General features: G+C 41.1%; 1 protein-coding gene and 1 pseudogene across 2 annotated transcripts in view; both read right to left on the bottom strand.

The window, feature by feature from the left end:
* Positions 1-13,802, bottom strand: part of LOC125104166 (uncharacterized) — a 244,096-nt gene that overhangs the window by 137,330 nt on the left and 92,964 nt on the right. The window lies entirely within an intron of this gene.
* Positions 838-1,037, bottom strand: LOC125105711 (uncharacterized; annotated as a pseudogene).

Below are 13,802 nucleotides of genomic sequence, written 5' to 3' on the forward strand. Positions count from 1 at the left end.
ACTTCACGCCGGAATGACAAGTGTCAGGAAGCCACTGCACAGCTCGGACTCCCATGCCCAGGGCCCTGGCGCCCCCACACCCCCTCCTCAGGGTTAGCAGCCCTTCTCTCTCAGGGCTCCCACTACACCCGGTGCTCCCTTCTGTCACAGTATCACACAGGAGACACGCGTCTCCTCCATCCAGGGGCACGCTTACAGCCCAAGTCTAGACGGTCTGGCACTCTGATAAATACATATACTGGAAAGAAGTATTTTGAGGTGTGAAGCGCTTCATAGGTATAAAGCAAAGCACATCCATAAAAATCGGGCCACTTTGAAACTCTGAGGCTAAGAAACAAAGGAAAACACCTGTTGAGATGCTGCTTATTCTTTAGATCCAATTCAAAGAGTAATACTTGTGACTTATTAGACAGTGGCCACCTCCAGGAAGGCCTCTGGGGCTTCCCAAACAAGGGCACTTAACTTTGGAGCCACCACCACAGTCCATCAATTCATCTCTAACACGATGCACTACACCCTCCCCTATACACTTTTTTTTTTTAATCATCTTATTTCCCTGATCTGAAGCTCAAGGAGAACTGGCCTTCCTTCCCAGCCCCTCCCCCTACCACAGAAAGGGGAACGGAATGAATTAAAAAGGAGTGCTGAGGCTTCTAGAACTACATCATCCAAATCACGAGGTAATCTAACATTGCATGATTGCTCTGCCAAGTGACTCATCACTTCTAAGACCCCAAAGTCAAGGTCTGAACAGATCGAGACAGCACTCTTACACCTACAGGAGGAATTCGACAAAATCTCTCAAAATCAAAAGAAAAGCTTTTCCCTGAGTGAGGTTTTCACTCACGGTGAAAGAACCAAAAACACCAGAAAACAACGAACTGAAACAAAAACGTCAGGGAGGAAAACCCTGTCCTCTTAAGCCTTATAATGTTCACTATACTTCAATATTCTCCTCAAGTCCAGTATTTTTCAATTAGCAATAATCGCGCCTCGGATAAACCTCACTGGCTACGATACTGCCACTGCACAAAGCTTGTGCAGTATTTTTCTTAGAAAAACAAATCAAGGGCGCCTGGGTGGCTCAGTGGGTTAAGCCGCTGCCTTCGGCTCGGGTCGTGATCTCAGGATCCTGGGATCGAGGCCCGCATCGGGCTCTCTGCTCGGCAGGAGCCTGCTTCCCTCTCTCTCTCTCTCTCTCTCTCTGCCTGCCTCTCTGTCTACTTGTGATCTCTCTCTGTCAAATAAATAAATAAAATCTTAAAAAAAAAAAAAAGAAAAACAAATCAATGCTTTACATTCCATATTCATGAATAGTGATAAAAATAAACTAGCACACACAACGGTAGAACTTTTTAAATTACCGATTAATCAAATTAATGAAAGTTGACTTATAAAATGTATTTTGAACTCCCTATTTCCCACTGTGGGTATCACTTCATTAAAACATCTGTTTTCTCTCTCTGACATTTCAGAACCAGCAAACTGGTAACAAACCCTGAAGGCGCCCCCCCCCCACCCTTTTAGGGAGAGGTAATGGTAGTGAAGACGCGGGGAAGGTCGTGATTCCGGAATTAAATATTGACTTCCCATCTCCTTGTCTGTGGCACATTCCCTGACAGTGTAAAAAGAAACAGAAGCTTGAATTTCATTCTGAGCTCACTGAAGTGTGCGGAGCCAACTGTGAAAACAAAAATTCGTCGTTGGGCATATTAGCAATCCTTCATGTTGCCTGGTGTTCTGTGAATCCTGCCTGGGAGAGGAACCCCCCCAACCTCTTCTTAGGATGCCAGAGGTGAGCTTTTGGAAATGCTCTCCCCAAGCTAACATCAAGTGTGTTCATCCAATGCAAGAACAGTGAGCAGGGAAGCCAGAGAGGGTGAAACCCTGCTCTCCTAGATTTCTGTAACAATTCCAAGAACTTTCCTTCTCTCACTGCCAGCAGCACCCATCAATTCCCATAGTAACCAGCCCACGGCTTTCCAACTGGTCCAAAAGGGAGGCAGGCATGCTGCAGACAGAAGCACGTGGGAGTGTGACCCAAGCCCCAGGCACCCATCCAGCGTGCCTTAAACACTCCCATTCTATCTCCCTGCTGCCCTTAATTCCCAGGCTACCAGATGGTTCTCTCCTTTCTTCCTTCAACATGCTGCTGAGACAATGAAGGGGCTATTTGACTAGGACTCTGCACGGAACAATTTCCTGTTTTCTGATGCAATCTTGGTTCAGGTCTACTGGGTACTGAAGCAGTCACGTTCCCCCCACCTCACTGTGCATAAATGTTTGCTGACTGAAGGGATCCTCTGGTATAGAAATAAAGATTTCAAAGCTGGTATAGATCTGAGATCAAGCATGTGCACAAAGAGGCTGCACTCCCAAAAGGAATGAAGAAGAGATAAAGTAGTCCTGAAGCAGGTGCAGACCACCCTGTCTTTGAGAACAGGATTCCTTATGCTGAACGAGCGGGAGTGGGAACAGGAGAGCCACACCCAGGGAACTGAGAGTATTTCTGTCCCCAACACACTCACACTGCAATCAGGAACCGTGGCTCATGACGGTGATCGGGTTTATATGGTATGAAAATCATACACAATGATTTCCAACAAGGAAAAGGAAAATGATCAAAATTGAGGGAAGATATTAGGTGATAATCTAAGCAGTTTGGGAGGAAAGAAATAGCTGATTCTGACATGTTTCTCTAAAGGATGACTATGTTGAAGGGTTTTGTTTTTTTTTTTTAACTAAAAAGGAAGGTAGAGAATTACATTAAAAGTGCTCAACATGGGCTATGATCCCATTCTGCAAGATTTCATATCTTCAACAAAATGTAATGGCTGAAAGAAGAAGAGATCATGAGGATGCTGGGGGCGCCTGGGGGTGCTCCAGAAAGGGGCACCTGCCTCTGCCCTTGGAATCCATGCCTCAGCGCGGGGACGAACATGCTGTCATTAGGGCAGATGCTGGGTAGGGCACCTGCGGGCCCACAGCACATGCCTATAGGCACACCAGCTCGATCTCAGTGGACTCTCCCATGCCACTCTCCAGTGAGGGTCCCATGGCAGTATGCCCGAGTTTTTTAAACATTCACCTACTGGATGCAAGGCACTGTGCCAGTAACAGAATATAAAGTAATAAAAACCCAAAAACATGACTCGGTATCACCAAAAGTGGAGGGGAAATGGAAGGTGAGCTATGGAAACAATAAACTGTCCTGGGAGAGGAAGGTGAGATTATGAATGACTGCCCTTTATATTATCAGTGATAAATCTCTTTAAAATTAAATATTTTCAAAAAAACAGAAGATGAGAAACATTTGAGCCATATAAAAAAAATTCCCAGAAGGTCAATACTTAAGCAAAAAAATCAAAATTAATATGGCAATGTATCACAATCCCACTAAGATTTACAGGATATTCTTTTGGAAATTCAGAATCGAAATGTGAAGTTCAAGTAGAAAAATGAATGAACAAAAATAATGAGAGTAATTATAAAAAAGGAGAGTAATAAAGGAGACAAAGGCTTAATACTTGCCTAAATGTGTTATAAATTCGTAATAATTTAGAAGCATGAAATTGGTAGATGAATAGGCCATCAAATCAGAAGATAAAATAAAAATTCTAAAATACTTCAGAGAGTTTGCTATAAGATAAAATGTGACATTTAAAATCCATGCAAAAACAAAAAAATTACTCTATAATGGTTTTGGCACAGCTATGCAGCCACACGGAAAAAGAATGGGATACCAACTCACCAAAAAAAAAACAAAACAAAACAAAAAAACAAAACCTCAAATTGGTCAAAAAAAATTATTCTTTTCAAGATTTTATTTATTTACTTGACAGAGAGACGGCAAGAGAGGGAACACAAGCAGGCAGAGGGGGAGGGAGAGGGGGAGAATCAGGCTTCCCACCCAGCTGCCCAGCCAGATGCCTGATGTCTGGGGCTTAATCCCAGGATCCTGGGGCTATGACCTGAGCCAAAGGCAGACACTTAACAACTGAGCCACCCAGGCGTCCCTGGTCAAAAAATTTAAACATTAAAAAAAAAAAAAAAGAAACAAAAATATTAAAAGAAAGTAGGAGATACTTTTCATACTTCTGGAGAGCATAAGACCTTTCTAAGGAGGACATGAAACCCAAATCCCATAAAGTAAAATATAACTAAATCTGATTATCCTATCATAATAAATTTATACATCACAAGTTACCATAAATGACAAAATATATACCCAGTGGGATAACTTCTCTTTTTAATTAAAGAGCTTACTTATCTCAGATAAATGAATGAAGAATCATAAAAGTCAATTAATTCACAGAAAGAAAAACTGTTCTTAAACACATGACAGTACCTACAACCTCATTTATAATGAGAAATGCAAAGGAAAATGACAAAAAGATTCCCTTTTTCAGCTATCAAACCGGCAAGGTTTAAAAGGTTTAATCACAGGAAGAAGGAGAAAGGCATACATTGCTTATGGAAGCGCAAACTTGAACAAAGCCTATGAAGGGCAGTTTGGCAATACTTATCACAGATATGAAGATACAGATGCTTTAACCCGGAAATCCCTCCATGTAAACCTGTACACTCTGAAGTTCAAGGACAGCCGCAGAGGCACTGTTAATAATATTGAAAGATCAGAAACAACTTAAACTCCATCATTAAGAGACTCGATAACAAAGTACAGCCATAAACTGGAATGGAACAGAATAAAACCATAGTGCGGTCTGCCATAATTTGTGTAAAAATAAACTTTAGAAAACATATATACTAAATGCAATATGACATTTCTAAATTGGATCCTGGAAAAGAAAAAGGGCACTGGTAGAAAAACTCATGAAATCTGAATAAAATCTATACTGTTCAGGTTCACTGTATAACCTTTTGGATTTTACTCTATGGGCATATATTGGCTATTTAAAACATAAAGTTTAATTTAAAAAAAACAATAATTCTGTGATTAAGTTTATTATCTTCCATGATATTCATATCCTTCTACATACTATTGATGAGACACATCAAGGGTAGATGCATGACTTCAACACTTCCAATACTTCAGTTGTCGCCCCTAAATATCCACCTGCCTACCTCACCTACCAGATTTTGGTCCTTAAAGGTAGGGGCCATGTCAACTCATCTCTGTACTTGAGGAATCTGGAGAATCTCTGTCACATGGTAAGAGTTCAACAAATGAGAGTCAAAATTCATATGTTCTGGTCCAATGATCCAATTTTTGATTAGTAAGAAATTTTGAATTTCAAATATCCAACAATCCTTCTAGGGATCTCCTTTGGTCCTTAGTTCACAATGACACCGAAGAGAAAAGAAAAGTAAGTAATTCTCACTGAGGATTCAGCTAGGGAAACAGAAAGGCAAATACAGCTCTGTGCTGAGAGCTGTAGGGAACAGAATAAAGAAGACACAGCCCTTACAGTAGAAGTTGGGCATAACTGAAGTCAACACATGAGAAGGTGCAAGTGTGCTGCCACTTTGCATTTTCTGAAATGTTTTATGCAAAGGCTATTAAAACACTTTTCAAAGAAAAATTACTTACTTCATAATTTAAGAAAAATTATAAACTCCAATTCAGACAAAGTTATAGTTTTCTCTGATGTCTTCTCAGGAAAAACCTTGGAGATAGCATGCTTAAGAATGTCCACAGAAAAAATTCTAGCCTCAAGCCCCATCAATACCTAATTTTCTAACTATTCAAAATGCAAAAGATAAATAACATAGCGAGTACTGAGGTCCCTGAATAGACAAAGAAATACCCTACTGAGTTTCTTCCCCAAAGCACCAGTCGTGCTGCCCTATGCCTTCTCCACAAACTCAGCTCTGAGTCTAGGACCAGCACCATAAAGTAATACAACTTGGGCAACACTTCTGATCTCTGTGAACACCCATTTTCCATCTACAAAGCACACAGATGGCAGTTAAGGCTCCTTCCACATCTAAGAGTTGATGATCTCTCTTTTCCTTCACATCTCGAATGTAAACAAAGACCTTGGAGTCCTCTGATACAAACAGAAACCAACACAGGCATTTGTCCGCCTGTACCGGGGGAAGGAACAACGTGTAACACTTCCTTCCTATTTCTGGTGTGGCCCAACACAACAAAAACAAAATAACACTGATTACAAACTGAAAGCATACATAAGTGTCTGCAAATGAATGGGGAAAGGATTTACTGAATTCAGAGTTGAAGTTAAACTGTGTATACTGTACAGTAAAACATCCAATCAATTGTGCATTCACTCATTTAGGATTACATAGGCTTCGAACTTGGCTTTCATAGACCTTTTATGTACTACTTAGTCTACATATAACTTCTGTGAGTTATGGGTTTTTTTTTTTAAAGATTTTATTTATTTATTTGAGAGAGAGTGAGAGCTATCAGAGGGAGAGGGAGAAGCAGACTCCCTGCTGAGTGGAAAGCCCCATGCAGGGCTGGATCCCAGGACCCTGAAATCATGACCTCTGAACTGAAGGTAGCCAATTAAGAGTTTGACTGACTGAACCACCCAAACACCCCTCTGTAAGTTATCTTTTTTTTTTTTTCCTCACCATAGCACATACCCTCCCCAATGTCCATGACCCAGCTACCCCATCCCTCCAATCCCCTTCCCCTCCAGCAACCCTCAGTTTGTTTCTTGAGATTAAGAGTCTCTTAAGGTTTATCTCCCTCTCTGGTCAGGTCTTGTTTCATTTTTTCCCTCCCTTCCCCTATGATCCTCTGTCTTATTTCTCAAATTCCCCGTATCACTGGGATCATATGGTAATTCTCTTTCTCTGATTGACTTATTTTGCTTAGGATAATACCCTCTAGTTCCAGCCACATCATTGCAAATGGCAAGATTTCGTTTCTTTTGATGGCTGCATAGTATTCCATTGTATATATATACCACATCTTCTTTATCTAATCATCTGTGGATGGACATCTAGGTTCTTTCCATAGTTTGGCTATTGTGGACATTGCTGCTATAAACATTCGGGTGCACGTGCCCCTTCAGATCATTACATTTGTATCTTTAGGGTAAACACCCAGTACAGCGATTACTGGGTTGTAGGGTAGCTCCATTTTCAACTTTTTGAGGAAACTCCATGCTGTTTTCCAGAGTGGCTGCACCAACTTGCATTCCCAACAACAAACAGTGTAGAAGGATTCCCCCTTCTCCGCATCCTCGCCAACATCTATCGTTTCCTGACTTGTTAATTTTAGCCATTCTGACTGGCGGGAGGTGGTATCTCTTTCTGGTTTTAATCTGTATTCCCTGATGCCGAGTGATATTAGCACTTTTTCACGTGTCTGTTGGCCATGTGGATGTCTTCAGACATCAGACGGCAGAAATGTCTGTTCATGTCCTCTGCCCATTTCTTGATTGGGTTGTTTGTTCTTTTGGTGTTGAGTTTGATAAGTTCTTTATAGATTTTGGATACTAGCCCTTTATCTGATATGTCATTTGCAAATATCTTCTTTGTGAATTATCTTTAAGAGCATATACGGCTACTTGGTAATTTTATTTTGTTCACCACTTTTCACGGCATGGAAAAAAAAGAACACTGGGGAAAGTTGCAGGCATATAGGAATATGCAAAGATAACATGAATCATCAGTGGAGAGTTTTTATTCTAATTTATTTAACATAAGCCTCAACCTGGACCTACTGGTTTAAGGTGATCAGGAGCTAACGCTGAGAGTTTACCTCTGTCAGTTGAAATTTTCCCTTTCAATACACAGAAATAACATTGTGCCACTAATAAATAATGGTTTTCTTCTAAAGTTCCTTTAGTTCCTTTTCCCTAAATAACCAGCATTTTATGGTGTAAGGTCTTCTATAAATAACACAGAGAAGAGTTTTCCAAGAAACCACTTCCAAGTTTTCCAAGAAAATCTACGCCAGTGGATGAGGATATGAAATAGCAGCCAGCTGTAGGATGAGCCCACAATGCCTTCCTGAGGAAAGGAACTCCAATGTGTTTCAAAGGAGGGAAAGGCGACTGACAGGCGGCAAGGAGAAAAAGAAATTCCAGGCAAAAAAAAAAGACGGGCATAAAAGTTACCCCTGTGGTTGCTGGAAAGGCAGAGCCACACGGTGATCTGATGCATGGCACAGGGTATGTTAGTCACAAAAGCAGCCTCTATCTCCTCATCTGTTACAGAAGACGGGGCCACAGGGCTTCTCTAGCCTGGGCAGCTGGGAGCCCGCCAACTACGAGGCACACTGTGCAGGCACCTGGAACCCAGCAGGCCTGGCTGACAGATGCAAATCAAAGGGCAAGGCTCAGAATCCCCAGGAGGCCTCGATTAAAGCATTTTGGAAATTAAAAGAAATATTGTGTAATAACTATTGTGCAGAAAGAAGTCACATTTTAAGACTGACAACTTCAAAACCCAGAGTTCCTGAACATCATCAACAGATAAAACAATGATTACATTCTTTCCTTAAGAGACTGAAGGAGGGAGGCACTGTGCCTGTCTTCCCTGACATGCCAGACAACCACACAAGGGCAAGGAAAAAGGCAAGTCCCAATCTTTACCGCGGGGAGTGTTCTTTATGGGAAACCAAAGGGCACGGCGGTATGCCTCTCCCTGCCTCAGCAGAGGCCCTCATTTCATCATGTGTTCCCTCTGCCTGCGGTGGCCGTCATGTGGTGGGTGATGCTGAAGACACAACACATTCCTCAGCCATTACAACAGGGCTTAGCGGTCCGAGGAGGAGGCCTTCCAGACCTCGGAGACACTTAATACGATCCCCACACCTGGCTCTGCCCCAGGGCACAGATTCTATAACTAGGTGTTATTTTTACACGAGAACACGGTGGCCATTATAATAATTTACTTGTTAATCATTTAATTGCAGAATTCTCTACATATAAATAAATGCACATCTGGTAGAAAAATACAGCCCAATAAATAAAACTAGTCCTTTAAAGAGAAAACTTAGCGGCACCTTGTGCCTCAGTTGGTTAAGTGTCCAACTCCTGACCTCAGCTCAGGTCTTGATCTCAGATTCGTGAGTTCAAGCCCCACATCAGGCTCCACGACCAGCACCAAAAATAATGATAATGATTAATAATAATAATAATCAATTTCAAAGGCAAATATTAGAAGTTAATAAGGTCTACTTATTTGTAAACCACAAGTCAGCTCTTAGATTTAGCTCCTGTCCTGTCCCATTTCTCTAGATCAACTCCCTCTGCTAATGGGAGTCACTCTGGTAAAACAGTTTGGGAGTAACTGTTACAACATCCGCTGGCCTGACAGCCACTGAGAGAAACACATGCCCGCGTGCACAGTGCCAAGGATGAGAATATCCTTCGCAGCTGTACTCGTAACCAGGGACTATGGAAAACCTAGGAATTCAGCCACAGGAGAATGGCAGAAAAACCATGCTCTATTCCCATGATGAGTCTACATAACAACAGACAGCTGTTGAAAAGGACAAACCAGGTTTCTCATGAAGTAACACGGACCTCCAAAGCACGTACCCGAATGACAAAAAGTTATTGATACTAGATATAATACCAATTATATAAAGTTTTGAAACACAAAAATACCAAGCCTTCATATTAGAAGTGAAAATATAAACACTACATCAACAAAGGGTTTAGGTCTGAAGAGCTAGGAGGGAAACAGAAAGGGGCAGGTGTGGAGAAAATCTTATAAGCAGATTCATTTATTACTCTTATAAAAATTCATCTTAAAAACATCTCACAAGGACTATACAGGGTTATTAGGTGACTTTGGATTAAAGAAAAAGGTGGAAAAGGGGGTGCCTGGGTACCTCAATTGGTTAAGTGTCTGACTCTTGATTTTGGCTCAGGTCATGATCTCAGAGTCTTGAGATGGGAGCCCCACATTGGACTAAGCATGGAGTCTGCTTGAGATTCTCTCCTTTTCCTCTCCTCTCCTCTCTCTCTCACTCTAAAATAAATAAATGTTTAAAAATAAAAAGATTACATTAACATCTCAACTAAATCAGGCATGCTCTCTTTTAACTACTTAAGAGTCCTTTCCCACCAGTGGCCTACACTTTATGAGAAAGCAAACTTAACTTTTTTCTTTTTTTTTTTTTTAAAGATTTTATTTATTTATTTGTCAGAGAGAGAGAGGGAGAGAGAGCGAGCACAGGCAGACAGAATGTCAGGCAGAGGCAGAGGGAGAAGCAGGCTCCCTGATGAGCAAGGAGCCCGATGTGGGACTTGATCCCAAGACGCCGGGATCATGACCTGAGCCGAAGGCAGCTGCTTAACCAACTGAGCCACCCAGGTGTCCCCAAACTTAACTTTTTAATAAAGGTCAGCTTATGATAACAATGATAAGGGTCCCCTTCTTGAAGTGGCTCCTCAGAAAATCAAGGCCTGGAGGGGCACCATGGAACTCTACTGTCAACCCTGTCAGCATACCACCAGCCTGGCTTTCACATACCCTCTATCTACATGGCTCACGGAAAATGAAACACACTCTCGATTCCGAGAACCACATCTCCAATGTTCTAGCTACCCATAACAGCTAGTTGCTGGAGTGGAAAAGAAAAGAAGAGAGGAAGAAGGGAGGGAGGAGGGAAGGAACAAAGAAAGGAGGAAGGATGGAAGGAAGGATGGAAGGAAAGGAAGGAGGAAGGGAGGGAAGAAGCAATTTTTTGTTGAAATACCTATGATTAATTTAAGATATACTTTAAATATAACCAAATGCATCTTTCTCATTTTTTGTAACTATAATGCCACGATTTAACAGAAAATAAATCGTAGAAAAGTAAATAACAGGAAAACATCCTCCTTATAGAACTAACTATAAAAATAGCTTCTAGAACAGCATGCACAGGATCCCAATTTTGCTTTTAAACATGTACATGGTCACAAAGAAGAACAAAAATGAAAGAAAACTATTAAGATGTTAGCAGTCCTAAAAAACAAATGACCTAGTTTCTTCTACAGTAAATTACATGAAGAGAGGGGGGGAAGGGAAAATGTTACAGATTAAGAAAGACTTAAAAGAGACAAATGCAATGTATTATCCTGCTTGGATCCTGAGTCTAACAAATTAATTGTAAAATCACAATTATGAGACAATGGAAGACATTGGACAGAAACTGGGGATTATAGGACTGGCTAGTAAGTCATATGAAAGAGTAATTGTTGGTTTCGTTAAGGGTAATGATATTGTGACTTTTTAAAAGTCACTATCTGTTAAAAAACATTTACTGAAATATTTACAGGTAAAATGATATAATACCTAAGTCATGCTTTAAAATAAACAAACAAAAAAAACCCACAAAAGCAAGAATAAGATCAATGTAACAAAAACAGCAAAATGTAATTGTTAAAGCTAAGATGATGGGTACAGGGGGGGATCACTGTGCTCTTCTCTCCACTTTTGTATATGCTTAAAATTTTTCACAAATAAAAGCAAAAATGCTAACAAGGATAGGTACTTCTGATTAGTGGGGACTGAGTGACCTGCTTTGAACTGGATGATTTTTATTTTGATCTGTGTACCTTTTAGGAACATCCAGATTTTATACAATAAATATGAATTACTTTCGTTACCTGAAGAAATAAATGTTACCCTTTTAGTGGATGGAGGGTGGGTAGACAATGGACGGATGGATGGATGGATCTTTCACTGTCCAGTTCCAATGATTCCGTCTCCATAGATTTAATTATCCCTCTACAGACACCTCAATGCATTTTACTTTTATTTCCACAAAAGGTATTTGGTCATTTCTTATGGCAATTTTTAATTGTGTCTTATCTCCTCCTCTAGAAAAACAACTTGATTACAAGAGGCATTTGGTTTTTTTGTATTTCCATCCTGGTCAACATCAACCAGGTGTTAAACAGTTGTTTGCTTAATTAACTTCTCCACTAATAAATCCAGAGGGGAGACAAGTGGCTACAGAAGTAGAACATCTTGTTTCTTCTAAATACAAGGGCTTTAAGGCTAAGATACACCCAGAGGTCCCTATATAAAGACCAATACCCAGCAAATGTTACCTCATCAATTTCTCGAACCATTTGTTTTCCAGCTGACTAGGGGGAAAAGATCAGCCAATAGCAGAAAAAGCCCAGCTACTGAATTAAATTACAGACTTAAAAAAAAAAAAAATTACTCTTGGGGGGAGGGGAAGGGAATCAAAGTTCATTAGGTCTTCAGCAACCATTTCATTACTTGACCTACCTAGACTCACCTAGAGTAGCAGCGTGTCGGCACATTTTTTTTTTTTTTTTTTTTTTTTTTTTTTTTATAATTTTTTTATTTTTTCAGCATAACAGCACCCAGTGCTCCATGCAATCTGTGCCCTCCACAATACCCACCACCTGGTGCCCCAACCTCCCACCCCCCACCCCTTCAAAATTCCCAGATCGTTTTTCAGAGTCCATAGTCTCTCATGGTTCACCTCCCCTTCCAATTTCCCTCAACTCCCCTCTCCATCTCCCCTTGTCCTCCATGCTATTTGTTATGCTCCACAAATAAGTGAAACCATATGATAATTGACTCTCTCTGCTTGACTTATTTCACTCAGCATAATCTCTTCCAGTCCCGTCCATGTTGCTACAAAACTTGGGTATTCATCCTTTCTTTCTTTCTTTCTTTTTTTTTTTTTTTTTTTTACAGCTTTATAAACATATATTTTTATCCCCAGGGGTACAGGTATGCGAATCGCCAGGTTTACACACTTCACAACCATAGCACATACCCTCCCCAATATCCATAACCCCACGCCCTCTCCCAACCCCCTCCCCCCATCAACCCTCAGTTTGTTTTGTGAGATTAAGAGTCACTTATGGTTTGTCTCCCTCCCAATCCCATCTTGTTTCATTTACTCTTCTCCTACCCCCTCAACCCCCCATGTTTCATCTCCTCTCCCTCATATCAGGGAGATCATATGATAGTTGTCTTTCTCCGATTGACTTATTTCGCTAAGCATGATACCCTCTAGTTCCATCCACGTCGTCGCAAATGGCAAGATTTCATTTCTTTTGATGGCTGCATAGTATTCCATTGTGTATATATACCACATCTTCTTTATCCATTCGTCTGTAGATGGACATCTAGGTTCTTTCCATAGTTTGGCTATTGTAGACATTGCTTCGGCACATTTTTATTAAGGACACCATCATGGCGAGAACATAGAGCCAGCCATGTGCTGGGACAAACAGTGGTTCAGGAAGCATCCCTAGCTCTGAAGAGGCTGGTGCCATGGAGAAAGGCTACGTGTCCACATCCCTCTCATGTCTCCTTCATCATCCGCTCACTGGGGGGCCTGGCATGTTTGCTGCAGGTAGGGGCAGTAGCTTTTTTCAAGCCTAGGGCATTCATCTCTATAATCTCTTGCTTAAAAATCGTTTACAAAAAGATACAATAAAGGCACCCTCCCAGGTGCAGCAAAGGCCCCAAAACAGGGCATACTGCACTTCCCTAAATGGAGGACATCACGCACCATGGCCTTAAGTTCGCAAACACGGTAATGATGAAAGCCCCTCAAATACTTGTGAAGATATTTACAACTTCCTTTTATATACAAAATAAGCTTAGGTAGTAACAAACATTAAAATAAAGGCTAAGTTGCAAGATAAAACCCCCACCACAAACAGTTTCCCAAACCCTCTGGGAAAGGTATATTGAGAAGAATTGGCGGATGCAGGCTCCCCACAAGTTTCATGTCTAGTTCCACACTGCGAGCAGATCCCAGAAGCCACGTCTTCAAAATTCCTTCACAGACCCGACCTTCGAAGGCAGGTAGTGGCAGAGGTCTGCACCATTCCCACCCTGACTTCCACCACATCCATTCAGTGCTCACG

This window comes from Lutra lutra, chromosome 7 (genome assembly GCF_902655055.1).
Source record: "Lutra lutra chromosome 7, mLutLut1.2, whole genome shotgun sequence".
Lineage (NCBI taxonomy): Eukaryota > Metazoa > Chordata > Mammalia > Carnivora > Mustelidae > Lutra > Lutra lutra.